Here is a 16,633-nt window from a genome sequence, read left to right as displayed (position 1 = left end):
TAGCTCTCCAGAAAATGTTTTTGAGTGCATCTTCTACCATCCCTCAACATTAGCTATGCTGACTAGAGATGGCTGGAGTTACTTATAATCCAACATCTTAGAGTTATTTGTAACTTAACACATAAGTTGCAATGATGGAGAAGACTGTGCAACTGGGATACTAGCAAAAATGCAATAGGTTCATTTTAAAAGTAACACAAGTAGGTGCCATGTCGCTTTGCTGAAACAGAAAATAGTGTTTTTTGTTTACTTTTAACATTGCTTTTTAAAAGCATTTAAAAGGTATTTGACAAGAAATGTTCAAGGTGTATGAAGTTTCCCTTATCTATCCCAAGGTAATTTTTAAAGTAATGAACACATTACTTTTACAACACTGTAACAATAGGGGGGAAATTTTAAACAGTACTGTAATGAATAGCAGGAACACATTCCTTTTAAATATGGCAAGAATGTCAGGAAGTCCCTGATAATATCACTAGAGGTATGGATAAGAACTGTCAGCACTGCAGTGTAGCAGGAAAGGAACTTAGGAGCTCACTTAAACCCACTCAAAGAATATTCTCATACTCTTCGACAATGTAAAATAATAATATCAGTATGGTTTTAAAGGGCCTAAATACCTGAAGGCATTAGATCCTATCTGATCTCAGACACCAAGCATGGTCAGGCCTGGTTAGTATTTGGGAGGGAGACCTCCAAGAAATGCCAAGTGTTGTAGTCTATGTTTCATGGGAAAGCATTGGCAAATCATCTCTGGTTATTCTTTGGCTAAGAAAATCCTATGAAATTCATGGAGTTACCAAGTCTGAAAGTCTGGAGTTACCAACTGAAAGTTCATGTGTACACACACACTCATAAATCCTCCAATAAAGTCAATAGACAATTCCATATGTCTATACAGTCATCTCTTTTGTCCCCATAACCTTAATGAAGATCACTTTTGGCAAACTTGGACATTATTCACAACACATTGCTAGCCTTGTACTAGACCTAATCAGAAGCCTAATCTCATATAACAAGTGTTATGATGGAGTGGGAATCAATCTCATCAGATAATATGGGACTACTTGTACCAGCAGCACAAGTCAGCATAACCAATGGTGAAGAATGCTCAGAATGTCAGTCCAATACGATCTGAAAAGACTCATGATTACCACCTTTATAGTATATATTACATCACCTTGTCCTCATGTTCATAGCATTTAGAGCACTAATCTAATGACTAGTTATGTACAAACCACTCACAACAAAATGGGAAAGAAATCATACTAATACATATTTTCAGAACCCTTAAAGATGGTCTCCTTCAGGACTCCAGATATAAACAATCACTTGTAATGCAATTATAATGAGAGGGGGTACAAAAATAAAGCATTTGACTTTTAGAGAAGCTGGAGGGAACTCACAATTTCACACAGTGGTTTTAAACCCCCATGGCCACAGAAGGCCATAAAGAAAAATGCTGGAAAAAGGGCTTCATTTCCTCCACAGGTACTAGTAGGGCAAAATGTATTGGTATACAAGCTCCACAAAGGGGAATCCTGTTGGCTATAAGCTCCTAAAATAAGCTCCATCTTCAAGTGTTGATGGCAGTGAGAAACACAAGCACCATCTTGAGTTCAATGTTCAGTGCTGCAGTCATTTCGTATTGCATACATACATGCAAGTCTTAACGACAAGCGATAAGATTCTCCAGTTGCATTTGTGTTATTTCTTTTAATTATTCTGTTATCCTTTGTGGTGTCCTCCTTTTGTATTCCAGTAGGAATTCCAAATTTTAGAATGCAAATACTCACTGTAAGAAATCAGAATCATGACCCATTTCCAAGCAAACATTAGCTTGTATTGGGGTTTTTTAAAAAAAAGAAATCCTTCAGGAGTGGATTACAATGCTTGTATTCTGAAGTTTCAGTATATGCAGCCCAGTGCCAAGCTGTTTGTCCAATTAAAAGCTACCCTCAATGCAGGAGTTTCTATTACAGAGTATTCTAACATGTAAGATGTGATTTTAAAAAATCTTTCTGTTATTATGCACAAGTTGGGCACTCCATACCCAGAATTTTTCTGTTATTGTGCCCATGTTCGGCACCCTTTACCCAGAATCCCAAAATCCTCCCCATGGATGGCTGAGATAGTGACAATGCTGATTAAGAATGTTTAAGAGCAGTGAATTTACAATCTTTTTTATGGAGCAAGATTAAGATTATGAAATGTTTGTATGTGTTCCTTCAAGTCACCTGTCAACATATGGTGAGTTCATGAATTTCATAAGGTTTTCTTAGGCAAGGAATATTCAGAATATTAAAAAGCTGGGCATGTTTAGCCTGCAGAAGAGAAGGCTGAGAGGAGACATGATGGCCATGTATAAATATGTGGGGGAAAGTCACAGGGAGGAAGGAGCAAGCTTGTTTTCTGCTGCCCTGGAGACTAGGACGTGGAGCAATGGCTTCAAACTACAGGAAAGGAAATTCCACCTGAACATTAGAAAGAACATCTTAACTCTGAAAGCTGTTCAGCAGTTGAACTCTCTGCCCCGGGGTGTGGTGGAGGCTCCTTCTTTGGAGGCTTTTAAGCAGAGGCTGGATGGGGGTGCTTTGAATGTGATTTTCCTGCTTCTTGGCAGGGGGTTGGACTGGATGGCCCATGAGGTCTCTTCCAACTCTATGATTCTAGGTGACAGTTAAAGGGGAATAATATTGCTATAATTCTCTGGTGTGAATGAACCTCTGGGTCTCAGCTCTTGGCTTAATAACCACAAAAACGTGAGTTCCATTTAGTGTCACCAACAAAAAGATCAGCCTGGAAAGATGTTTTGAATGGCAAGGCTCTGTATTGGAATGCCAGAATAAAGCATATCAGATCAGAAACACAGCTTTTTTGTAGCGGGAAAGAGGAATAAATGTTATTTACATCTTTTCTCAAAGGAACTGAAAAATGCTGTTTAGCCTCACAGAAAATATAAGCTATAAAGATTGGTTCAGAAAAAAAACAGCTTTTTTCCGAGATCCAGCCTGTGATTTTTCTCAGTACTGCTGGAATTTGAACCAAACACCACACTGATCTGGGAAAGGAGAGGTGGCCACAAAAAGCTATGTTACGAATGGGTTGCTGTGAGTTTTCCGGGCTGTATGGTCATGTTCCAGAAACATCCTCTCCTAACATTTCGCCTGCATCTTTGGCAGGTATCCTTAGAGATTGTGAGGTGTATTGGAAATTAGGCAAGAGGGGTTTATATATCTATGGAATGTCCAGGGTGGGAGAAAGAACTCTTGTCTGTTTGAAGCAAGTGTTAATGTAGCAATTCCTGTTTTCTGAGTCTTGTTTTTTTTATTTACTATCCTGATTTTAGAGTTTTTTTAATACTGGTAGCTGGATTTTGTTCATTTTCCTCCTTTCTGTTTAAATTGTCCACATGTTTGTGAATTTCAATGGCTTCTCTGTGTAAACTCCTGCAGAGGTGAGAGGATCCCTCTTGTTCTTTGCTGAAGACAGAATTTGTTGGATTTTTTTAGTGAGTGTGTAGATAGTTTGTAGGTTGTGTTTCTTCATCAGCTTCCCTATGCGGTTCAGCAAATGACAAGAGGGGTCCGTAGAAAACAGGGGAATTCCAGACTGAAAACAATCAGGGCCAGCTAATACCTCCTAACAAAGGATTCCCCCAGGCAGTAAGCAGCTAGTCCTTGAATCTGCAAGGCCATTCAATGTTAATACAGCTGGCCAATTGCTACATTGACACTTGCCTCAGACGAGTTCTTTTGCCACTCTGAACATTCCACAGATATAAACCCCATTTGCCTAGTTTCTAATATACCTCACATGCCTGCCACAGATGTGGACGAAATGTCAGGAGAGAATGCTTCTGGAACATGGTCATACAACCCAGAAAACTCAGAGCTACCCAGTGATCCCGGCCATGAAAGCCTTCAACAATACACCGCCCCTTTTGCTTTGTTGGGATATTTCTACCCAGAGCAAAGGGGCTGCAGAATGAAGGGTGGCGCCCATTTGCCCTCCAAAGCCAGGCTGGTGACAGCCGAGGCGCCCTCCCCGTCCATTCAGTCGTTCTGAAGGGAAGTAAGTGGCGGAGGGAGAGGTGATCGGGGCGGAGGAAGTCTGGCTGGGAGTCTGCCATTTGGCTGCCGAAGATCAAGGCAGCTCTTCCGGCACTTGTCCCTCCTCCTCCTCCTCCTCCTCTTCCCCGAGCAGGAGAGGGCAGCGTGGGTCACCGTGGTGCCGAGGCGCCTGGGCAGAGCAGGGAGAGGGCCCGTCACCCCCCGCCCGCCTGCCTCCAGCCAGCCTTCCTTTGCAGGGAAGCCTTTTGTCAGCAGGGCTCTCCCGGGGAAGGGGCTGAAGGCACGGGAACTCTTTCCTTCCCCGGCACGAGACCTTGGAGGCCTTCCCCGACCTTCTCCCCTTTCCACGGGGAGCCCGCCTTTCACACCATGTTGCACAGGCGCTGATACAAAATGACGGCTTCCTCGCCCGCCTTTGATTCCTTTCCCGCTCGAGCGAGGGAAGAGGAGAGTAAAGCCCCGCTGCCCTGCCCCTTTGGACCCAGAACCCCTTCCTCAAGCCAAAGGAAAGCCGGGGCTCAAGAGGGACGAAAGCGGGCGAGGGCAGCTGGATCAGGATTTGGGGAGAGAGTGGAAGGAGGGGGGAGGCAGAGAGGGGCTGCTGCATCCGCATTGCTATTGTGATGTCGTCAGTTCAAAAAAGATGGAGAACCCCCCCCCCTCCTCCTCCTCCCTCGTCGCCCACACAGACAAGCAGGAGCCCCTGGGGAGGTGAGCCGGAGGCCCTACCTCCCCCCCTTCCCCCCATTGCCTTTGCCACACTGAAGCACCGAGGCTGCTTCCCTCCCAACAGCCGCAAAGCAGGAGAGAAAATACAACAGCAGCAGCAGCATCCGCCGCCGAAGTGGCGCACCAACCCAATAACCCATTTCTGTCACATATGCAAAGCCGCAAGACAGACTGCGGAGAGCGGCGAGCAGCTGCCGGGGGCCTTTGCAAATGGCCAAGACAGAGCCAGAGAGGACAACGTCGCAGCTGCGCGCCTCTGAGAAAGGCTCTCCAGCCGCCCGCCTGCCATCACTCACGGCTTCCCTTCCACACACACACGCACTCACACACCGAACACTACCGCCCAATGCATCATCGCTGGGTGGCTCAGACACACACACGCGCCACTTCCACCGCCACCAGCATCACATAAGCGCCTGTGGTCTGCCAAAGATCTGGACTCTCGGGGCAACTGGAACTTTCAAGAAGAAGAAGAGACATAAAGCCAATGCTACTGTACCTGCTTTCAGGCATCATTTTGAAGCTTTTCCCCCCTGCTGCGTCTCCCCACCCCCTTCCGATTTATCTCTCTCAGCTAACGAAGAGGGGGAGATGGGAAGAGGTGGGGGCTCTAATTTTTCTCTCTCTCTCTCCAAGCCCCGTCTGCACCGTTTGAGCCCGCAAGTGAAGTCACAAGGCTGCTTCTGTGACATCACACGGAGTCTACAAACACTGGATTGTGACTTCACTGCAGGATGGAGCAGGGAAGATAAAAAAGGAGCGAGGGAGGGGGGAAATGCTCTTATTCAAACACATATCTGCACGAGTAACAAAGGGATCATACAGAGGAAGGCAACCAGAGTGAATGCCTTTTTTACACACAAGTGTGCACCTCAAATTGTCGTGCTAAAATAAAGTTTGCTCCTAACAGAATAGGCTTCCATGGTGGATTAAGGGAAGGAGCAGCCCTGTCCACGAGGAAAAGAGATTCCTTTGCCTACATCCCTTCCCCTCTTCAAGACTGAGCCCTCCTATGACCAGATCGGCAGCAGAGATCATTGTGGGTGGGAAGCACTGAAGGTGGGAATAGGGAGGGAGTGGTGACAGCAAAACGGGGAATAGCAAAACATCCTCGCTCAAGGTCTAGCATAGGTTGCAGTGGCAACACTCTGCAAATGCGATACATATGGAACTCAGCCAACACCAAATACAGAATACACAAGAGGGCAATCTTGCAAGAAACTGCTTATTTCACCAGAAGGATTGACAAGAGGTTCACAATCATACACTGGGATGGTGGGTTGCATCCCAGTGTATGATTGTGACACAACAGCATCCCTGTGGAATATCTTTGGGGCATCTGTCCTCATTTCTACCTGCTCAACAGGAGAGGCAGAGGAACTGAGCCAAGGAGGGAAAAGAGCAAGTAGCTTCAGTATACTATTTACTATGAATTGATATTCCTGCCTTGGCTAGCAACCAAGTGCCACTGACTCTGGCAGGAAAACAGAGGAGAGATCCTCTTTCAGGCATGTTTACTGAGTTGTTGAAGGCTTTCATGGCCAGAACCACTGGTTGCTGTGAGTTTTCCGGAATGTTCCAGAAGCATTCTTTCCTGACATTTCGCCTGCATCTATAGCAGGCATCCTCAGAGGTAATGAGGTATGTTGGAAACTAGTCAAGTGGGATTTATATATCTGTGGGGAATGTTCCAGGTGGGAGAAAGAACACTTGTCTGTCTGAGGCAGGTGTAAATGTGCCCCCCTACAAATTATCTACAGACCCACTAAGAAAATTCAACCAATGCTACATTCAGCAAAGGACAAGAGGGATCCTTCTCACTTCTTCTGGAGTCTACCATATACCATGCAACTGTGGGCAAGTCCACATAGGGACCACCAAACGCAGCACCAAAACAGGGTTGTTGTATGTCTTTCGGACTGTGTGGCCATGTTCCAAAAGTATTCTCTCCTGACATTTCGCCCACATCTATGGCAGGCATCCTCAGAGGTTGTGAGGTATGGATAAACTAAGTAAGGAAAGGAAAGAATATATATCTGTGTAGAGTCCAGGGTGTGGCAAGAGTCCTTTATCACTGGGAAGGAGAGAATACTTCTGGAACATGGCCACACAGCCCGAAAGACATACAACAACCCTGTGATCCCGGCCATGAAAGCCTTCAACAACACGCAGCACCAAAAAATGAATCAAGGAACAAGAAAGTCACTGCAGACTGCTTCAACCAGAGAAGTCAACCACAGCACAGCACTTGATGAACCAACCTGGACACAGAAATGCTGGACCACTCTACAACTGCCATGTCAGACTACACAGAGAAGCCATTGAAATCAATAAGCATGTGGACAATTTCAACAGAAAGGAGGAAACCATGAAAATGAACAAAATCTGGCTACTAGTATTTTTAAAAAAAAGTAAAATCAGGATAGTAAATAAAGAACACCACTCAGAAAACAGGAATTCCAGACATGAATCAATCAGGACCAGCTAACACCTCCTAACAAAGGATTCCCCCAGTAAGCAGCCAGATCTTGAAGGCTATTCAATGCTTATCAAGGTGACCAACTGAAACATTCACGCCTCAAACAGACAAAAATTCTTTCTCCCACCCTGGACCTTCCACAGATGTATAAATCCCATTTGACTAGTTTCCAGCATACCTTACAACCTCTGAGGATGCCTACCATAAATGCAGGCAAATCATCAGGAAATAATGCTTCTGGAACATGGCCATATAACCTGGAAAACTCACAGCACCCAGTGTTTACTGACTTGATACAGCAATGGGCCATAGCCACAGAGGATAAATTTTAACAGTACTAATGTAAAGTCCTATAACATAAGCACTAGAACTGGTTTGGGATCCCTTTCCCATTTTGGCCCCTCCTTTCTCACTTTCAGTTCAGAATTACTCAACTGTGTGACTGGCTTCTTGCCAGTTTGATAACCAGGATTTGTTTTATATCACACTTAACCAAATTTATTACATGTAAGAGGATTGAATTATATTGCCAAAACAGTGTGAACTCAACAGCAGACACACTTTAAAATGTCAATGCCTTTAAAGACAATCATAATAATTGATATGTTAATCATAACAACAGTAACAAACTTCTAATACCTATATACCTTACGCATAAGTTGGAATATTTCTAGGACAAAACTGTAGACTTTTATGACTTGAGTATAAGTAGAGCATCATTTAATATAGAGGGGAAAGTGCTAGTATAGCCTCAAGAGGACAGACTGTCATGGCTACCATCATTTTCCCACCCAGGCATTCAAAAAACCAGAAGTAGTGCTACTGTAAAGAGAGCAGAGGAGGTGTTTTTTTTAGGTTCTCCCAGAATTGACTAAGATCTTGCATTTCATTACTCTACATGGAAATAGTTCCTTTTAAAAATAAGAATTACATAATGGTATTATGGATAAGGAGCCCCTGGTGGTGCAGAGGGTTAAATCGCTGAGCTGCTGAACTTGCTGACTGAAAGGTTGGTGGTTTGAATCTGGAAAGCGAGATGAGCTCCCACTGTTAGCCCCATTTTCTGCCAACCTAGCAGTTTGAAAACATACATATGTGATTAGATCAATAGGTACCGCTCCAGCGGGAAGATAACAGTGCTCCATGAAGTCATGCCACCCACATGACCTTGGAGGCATCTACGGACAACATCGGCTTTTCAGCTTAGAAATGGAGATGAGTACCAACCCCCCAGAGTCGGGCATGTCTAGACAATTCAAGGGGAAACCTTTACCTTTACTTTTATTATGGCTAAGTTGACCCCATTTGGGGGGAGGAGTTTGACTAAAATATCTAGACTTATACATAAGTATATACTGTAACTAAGATCCTATCCACATTGATTATTTAATCCAGTTTCAAGCTGGTATTGAAAAAAGTGGTTTCATTGTACCACTGATTGAATAGAAAATTCTGAAAACAATTTGATGTCTGAGAGGTGATTTAACAAACCATGAAGCACCGATTCACATTAAGGGCTTTCTTTCGTATTCTTTTGTATGTGTTTGTTGTCTGGCCACCTCCGTTTGAAGCTAGCTTCAAACGGCATTAAAAGATCATTGTAAATGGGGCCTAATAAGGCACATAGACTAGCCCACACTCAAAAAGCCTCGTGGTGTCAGTTTCGGCACTAAAAAGACCAAACAGTTCAGTCTGTTCCAAATGTTGACTGGCCTGGGAAATAGAAATTTTCAAATGCCAGTCTTTTTAAAGAATGTCCTAAACATTAAAAAGATAGATAGATAGATAGATAGATAGATAGATAGATAGATAGATAGATAGATAGATAGATAGATAGACAGACAGACAGACAGACAGACAGACAGACAGACAGACAGACAGACAGACAGACAGCTTGAGCATATCAGCAGAGATTTTTAATGCTGTTGAATTTCATAACTAATTAAAAATACAATAAAACCCAGGCTTTATATAGCACTTAAAACAATGCTATATTATCCAGAAATAATTTTCTTCATGGTCAAGATGATTCCATTTTTTAAATAATCACAAGTAAGTCTCGGTATAACAAAGGTCCATTAATCAAGCTTCATGTTTTCAATCTTACACATTTTACTGATTCCTATACCATGGATGACGAGTGCTAAATCTTTTGTTGGGGAGAGGGGGTTCCTCTTGATAATTTAACAATCAAACAGTACTAAGAATGCTTATATTACAGCCATCAGATACCTGTAATATATTTTGTGTGTTTCATATTTCAGATTTGTGTACAAGAAACAGAAAGCAAGTTCAGAAGAGGTCAGTTTAAAATATTCTCTTCTTTATCAATATTCTATAATCTGTAGTGGCTTCCTACAAATAACACCAAGACTGTCTCAAAGTGGAAGTGTTTCATAACTACTCTTAGGCTTTTTACTTTAAAAAGCAGCATGCTTGTTCTTAATAATGGCACATGATTAACATGCTTCTGGGAACTGCTGGTTCCCCACACATACAAAACTGACAATTACTTTAAAAACAAATGGTATAGTTACTTTTTTCATGTTACTATCAATTCACAATTATCAAATGCTCATTTTCCCTGTTTCATTATAAGGCTGAATTGACACCTGCAAAATAGTAAGTCCTTACCTTGAACAGATCCTATTTGAACACATAACAATCCCCCAGTTTCCAAGTGAAAGCACTTATTTTAGATGCCTGAACTGTAATGCATTTTTTAATTTTTAAAAAACCTTTAACTCCACTATTTCCAAGATAACACAATTTTTGAAATATGTGTCCTGCCCTGGATCACAACTGGGAATGGAATGGTTGTAGGTCCAGCAACTGTGGTGTTGCTTTTTTATTTTTGTTTACATTCAGTGTACATATGCAGATTCAAATAACTGTAGGCTAGCAGGGCTTCTGAAATGATGCTGTCCCTTTCAAAACTAACATTCATTATATGTATAAGTGGGAGATGGGCAACGTTCAAAGTGGAAAGGAAGTTTCCTTGGAATCTATAATCAACAAGTATGGTGTTATTTTTTTTTTGCAGTTCAGTATATGTATGTATGCAGGATTCTGTATATTCTGTATATGCCAGTGTTTCTCAACCTGTGGGTCCCAGATGTTTTGGTCTTCAACTCCCAGAAATCCCAACAGCTGATAAACTGGCTGGGATTTCTGGGAGTTGTAGGCCAAAACACCTAAGGACCTGCAGGTTGAGAACCACTGGTATATACCAAAGTAAATCCATTTGGTTTACCATCCTGTAAAGTGAGTCAATTCAGGAGTAAATCCCATTGATAATAGTGCAACTTCATTGGAAAGTGGAAATATTCCAACTTTGCTGGAAGATCAGAGTTGAGCAGAAAATTCAACTTTTCTACGTTCTCATCCCTATTGGGTTAGGGACTGTAACTTTATAGACTGATGCAAAGGTGTGAAATCCTTTTCTCATCCTTTTCACCATGCAAGATGGAAAGCAAAGGACCTCCAGCCACCTATGCACCCTCCATCTAGAGTCACAGCCCATTTCTCCTCCTATTCCAATGAAGGAGACTGATTGTGGGGTTAGTATGAAGGCAAGCTCAAAGTGGAACTACCCCCATGGATAGTGCAGGGAAACACAAGTTAGGCAAAAGATACTTCTTTTGGCAGAAAAGTGGCCAATTACAAGGAAGAGCTGACAGCAGCAAAGGGTTAAGGATGCTTTCAGATAGTTAAATCTGTTGGATAGAGTTGCAAGGTTGGAACGGGTTTTGCAATCTCTTGTTCTGTAAAGTCTACCTGCAAAGCTTGTCTGTGTGGTGTCCTTAACCAGAGTCCTACTGTCAGTTCTAACTTAAATAGCAATTTATCAAATACTCTGAAAGCAGTGAAGTTTTCAACACTCGATTTTGGAAAATGTGGCTGAGTCTCAGCCTTTTCCCTTGCAGTATTACCACTGATGGGTTTGGGCTGAATAACCTGTTAAGGTCAGACTCATTGAAGCCAATGCTCTGTGATAAGGGGCTACAGCAACAGTTCTCTCCTTTTTCCTCCCTCCTCCAGCTCCCCGTCCCACTCCCTTTCCCTATCTTGCCTGAATGATCCAGCAAGAATGATCCAGCTTAGCCCAGCCCACCTGATTTCCTCCCAGTGAGAAAACAACATGGAGAAGATCAGGTTGTGATTTGTGCTTTATTGAGGAAAGCACAAACTAGATTTTCCATTCTATAGGGTATTTTTAATCTTATTAATTTTGAGAGTGGTTCATGGGAATAATTATGAATGTTGTGGGCTAAACTAAGAGACATTTATTTTTATACACATATGCTGGGATGGATAGGTCCTCATGGGGTTCCAGAGGGGAAAAGAAAAGGGAGGGAGGCATCCAGTGTGAGTTTAAGTGCATGATAGGATTGACAGGAAAACAAGGTAAGCGATTAGTTAAAATAGATGAGGATATGCAGATGTTCGCATGCATGTCAGTGGTGCAGTCATGAAACTTAATCTGATACAATGAACATGTGGGACTTCAGGTGTGGGCAATATGTGGCTTTTAAGATCAATTTGAGCTAGGATTAAAATGGGTGAGTGTGGCATTAGTGGGGTCAAAGCAGAGCAGAATACTGCATGCTAAATCTTGGATATAGCTGTCATGGGGATTCAGCCTAAATTTGCCTTTGACTTGGCATTTTTAACAAGCCATTTTTAAATAAAGTTCCATAAGGTGGCAATATAGTAGATTTTAAGAATGCTCTCTAAGATTCAGACATATTCTCTTGTTTAAAGTTAATCTGCAAAATATAATGCTTTTGCTGTAATACTCTCCACATCACATCACCTTCCCCCCCAAAAAATCCAGATAGAACAAATTCTGAGGCACTGTATTTTTCTACTATAGCTGCTACTGCAAAAGGTACAACCTTAAACTAACTCCTAACATAGTATCATACAGGTAGTGTAATGCCTAGTTTCATGTCTAGATCAAATTTAATGTAAAGATTTTAGACATTCTATCCATAAAAATACACTCCTAATGCCATGACTACAATATCAGAAATAAAGTTATTTGAAAAAACCATCCCATAGGCAAAAAAAACTTATTTGGAAGAATGGGATGAGTTTTGATCCTTGTTCTATCACAAGTTCCGCATACTTGTGGGTTCCCCCCCCCCCTCCCCAAGGCTGGAAGAGAAAATGGCAGTGGAACATACATATGTACAATTAAGAAGTATGAAACTTGTGCATGATGGGACTTACACTAACAATTATGAAGTATGTCTGTATTTAGTGTTTGAAGTATTCATTCCTTTTCATTCCAACAGAATAAATAACTGGTCACAAAAATATAGTCCCAAGTGTACAGGTAATTCAAATTCTTGGATAGAAGGGAAATGAATAGCCTGTTGCTGCCAGGTCCCTCATCATCTTAAAAATGCTCCTAAATGAGATGTATTAAATCCTGTCATTGTCAAGGGAACTTTCATGCATTTTACTGCACATTTGAAGGCACTATTAAACATGGAGTTTGCATTTAAAAATCCAGTGAACTCTTAGACCAGAGTTTCTCAAACTCAGAAATCCTAACAACTGGTAAACTGACTAGGATTTCTGGGAGTTGTAGGCCAAAACATCTGGGGACCCACAGGTTGAGAACCACTGTTCTAGACCAAGAGTTATACCTGCATACTTATGTGCTGGCACCTTAGGCAAAAGTTAAGACCTCTCTTTTCCAGCAAGACTTTGGAAATTATTTTTAAAAAAAGAAAAGAAAAGAGTTTCTTGTGGTGCTGTACTGTTTCTAATTTTGGTTTAAATGTAATGTTATACAACATTTTCTATTGTTGTTTATTATTGTTTTAATCTTAATTCTATATGTTTTAACTACAGGCATTTGTGTTTTATTGTACGGTATTTTCTGCTTATTTGTAAACTGTCTTAAACCCATTAAGAAAAAGGCAAGATAAAAATAAAAGGGTGGATTGCTGTAAACAGGAATGTTTTCATTAATTTGATACTCATATCCCATTTATACCTATTCCTGATAAATTCAGATCAGTTAATGGTAATATATGCTTCAGTTATATGAGAATTGGATTACTGCAGTGTGTTCTACATCATCATCATCATCATCATCATCATCATCATCATCATCATGTATTTTATTCACTTATATGAGGAGTTGGCCAAGTGTGGCTCTAGGCAGCACACAGCTTTACAGTGCTACAGTATATTTGTGGCCCGCCACTCTTCCAGACTTCCTGAAGCATTCTTTTTCTGACCAAAAATAAAATGGTTGTAGGGCCCCCCTGCAGGGGCCCCTGGTAGCACAGTGTGTTAAAGCGCTGAGCTGCTGGACTTGCGGACCAAAAGGTGCCAGGTTCAAATCCCGGGAGCGGAATGAGCGCCCGCTGTTAGCCCCAGCTCCTGCCAACCTAGCAGTTCGAAAACATGCCAATGTGAGTAGATCAATAGGTACCACTCCGGCGGGAAGGTAACGGCGTTCCATGCAGTCATGCCGGCCACATGACCTTGGAGGTGTCTACGGACAACGCCAGCTCTTCGGCTTAGAAATGAAGATGAGCACCAACTCCCAGAGTCGGTCACGACTGGACTTAACATCAGGGGAAAACCTTTACCTTTACCTAGGGTCCCCCTGCATCGTTTACCTTTTTTTCAAAAAAGCTGTTTTCAAAACCAAAATGGAATGCCAGCCAATTCTTGTGAAGCACAGGGAGAAGGCATTTTTAGCAATCCGTGTGCTCTCTGGAAGTTTCCATGGTAAACTAGCTACTGGACATGTCACAGTGATCACTCTCATATATCCTACCTTTTCTCCCAACCTAGAACTCAAGGTAGCTTATGTAAATTAAAAATAATGGGACAGCTTTGAAAGGTCTTCAGAAATTATAGTAAATCCAGGATCCAACAATGAGAATACTTGTGGCTGATTACTTACAGAATCAAATTGTATCTGCCCTACAAAAGATGGACAGCTTAACCTTTCTTTTAAAAGAAAATACTGGAAGAATTTTAAGAACAACAGACTGGAAAGGATACAAGGAATACAGGAAGAAAATAAAGATTTATTAAATAAACAAGAGTCAAATGAGGTCATTGAAGAGTCTAAAAATGCAAATAATTGATTATATTAGATGATTGACGACGAGAAGAACAAAGAATGGAAGACCAATTTACCCCTAAATTTTCCTAGGATTTTTTCGTTTTTTTTCTTTTCTCCTTTTTTTCTTCTTAGTCATTCTCTCTTTTCTATCCTATAATATTGTTCCCCTACTTTTTATGTAGTAAAATCTTTTTCTTTAATAAAAATTATGGGGGGAAAAAGATGCACTAGTAACCAGTTTTCCTTCAGGCACAATTCAAAGTATTGGTGGAGACCTTGAAAGCTCTAAATGGCTTAGATCCAGAATACATTAAAGGCTGCTTTAAGAGTAGAATTCTTTTTTTCTGTGTAAACTCTATAGGAGAGACATGACTGATGAAAAAAGTCAAAATGCTTTGCCAGTGGCCACACCTAATCTGTAGAATTCTATGCTCCAGAAGGCTGGATTTGCACCTTTTTTTGACAACACATTTCACCACAGCACAAATACCTTCTTGTTTAGGCATGTGTTTGCTTTATGAGATGTAATCTAATGTTTTATCTAAAGCATCTGTCTGTTTTTATTACAGTGCATCTCTTTTGGAATTATGTTGTATTTTATTACTGGTCTAAATTGTTGTTAGCAGCACTGACTAATGTGTATAAGCACCAAAAGGGAGGGGTGCAAGTTTTTCAACAGATATAAAACAAATTTTTCATGAATTATTTTGATTATATAATTCATTGTGTTTATATCATAATAAGAGAACTTGACTTCCAATGCTGGGCAAATTTTATGTATAGTATACTAAAGTCAGGTCCTCAAAAATGAAATTACAAGTAGTTGAACTTGCATCAAAAACCCCAGTAGCTCAAGAGTTAGGTAGCAGCCAAGGTTCTTCTATCTGTCCCATTTCCTCCCTTACTCATATTACTGCCTTGAATTTTGCTTCTAGGGAGTATAAAAAGCCTGGAGGAAAAAGATATTTACATAGCAAAAGTCCAACTAAGCAGAAATTATTCCAAAACACTGAAATGATGAAACTGATGGTTAATGCTTACTTTTTCTGAAACACAAAGCTGGATACTTACCAGAAATGCTACAGCTGAGCAGTGCCTTAGAAGGCTCTATGTCAGAGGCATTGGGGACAGTAAAGAGCTCTTAACCATATGTGCCCTTTCACTCGTTCACTTCCCGGGGCCATCTGTCTGTTTTCAGCTCAGTCACTAGCAAAACCTGAAGAGAATCAACATCCTTGTTGCTCTAAACAGACCCCCACAGCATTGCCTATTACCTGTCAACATAGAGATACACCTGAAATCTCCACAGGGATGAGCTCTAGAAGTGTAGTTTCTTTGGGATGTCAAATCAGATAGTCAATCCTCATACAGTGTCACCACTTGAATCTCAGGAGGCAGATAAGTCTAACATTTCAGAAAGCACTGAAGTAGCTTAGACACAGACAGGTCTGTTGTTATTCCTGATGTCCTTATAACCACTACAGTGAGCTTGACTTGGATAAATTCCTTCTCCATTTCTAAACATTTATTCTGACGAAATCTAATGAAAGAGATTTGCATAATAGCAAGATATGAAAGTTTACTCACAGCACTGGCTCTTCCATTAAACAAAGCGAGGCAGCTGAAACAGGTAGTAAATACAGAGGGGAATAACAGCATTTCCTTTTTCATGAATCCCCTGACTATTTTTCCTCTTACAAGTACAAAAATGTGCAACCCACTAGACACCGCCTTTGCTCTCCAGTATAGCAGAAGATGCTATCCATCTGGCAGTGTTTGAAGTAAGATTCAATTCCTAGTTGCTTCTATACTTTGAATAAGGTGCTGGTGCTATTTTGTTCTTTGCCTCAAGTAAAATGGCTCGGTACAGTTATGTCTATTCAGTTTATTTCAGTTAACAGAATGAATTCTTCTCAAAATATACACAGTACTGAGTCTCTGACATGAAAATGCTTGTGGTTAAATGAAACATTAGTCCTTCTACCTAGAGTAGACCCACTGAAATACATGAGATTTTAATTGATTTCAGTTAACAAACCCAATTCATTTCAATTAATCTACCCTAGGTAGGACTAATATTGGATTTAACCTTGAGTTATTATATCAGAATTAGCTTCACATGCTGCTTCACAGCTATTTCCATCACATTCTCTCTTGGGCAGAAATGCTGCATAACAGTAGCACAGATACAAATAACAAGGAGAGGTCTGTTCTACTTCTTCCTTTAAGTACCCCTCCCATCACAACATGAAG

At 41.2% G+C, this 16,633-nt stretch overlaps 1 protein-coding gene across 3 annotated transcripts in view; it reads right to left on the bottom strand.

The window, feature by feature from the left end:
• Positions 1-16,633, bottom strand: part of tcf20 (transcription factor 20) — a 237,147-nt gene that overhangs the window by 68,886 nt on the left and 151,628 nt on the right. The window contains exon 1 of one of the 3 annotated variants that reach the window (XM_008110771.3): positions 5,302-5,515. The exons of the other annotated variants lie outside the window; for them this stretch is intronic. The gene's annotated coding sequence lies outside the window, so the exon portion shown is untranslated. Of the gene's footprint in view, positions 1-5,301; positions 5,516-16,633 lie in introns of those variants that run through there. 3 annotated transcript variants of the gene reach the window in all.

This window comes from Anolis carolinensis, chromosome 5 (assembly GCF_035594765.1).
Source record: "Anolis carolinensis isolate JA03-04 chromosome 5, rAnoCar3.1.pri, whole genome shotgun sequence".
In the NCBI taxonomy this organism is placed as follows: Eukaryota; Metazoa; Chordata; class Lepidosauria; order Squamata; family Dactyloidae; genus Anolis; species Anolis carolinensis.
The sequence above is the reverse complement of the archived record's forward strand: the minus strand, read 5'-3'. Positions and strand labels throughout refer to the sequence as shown.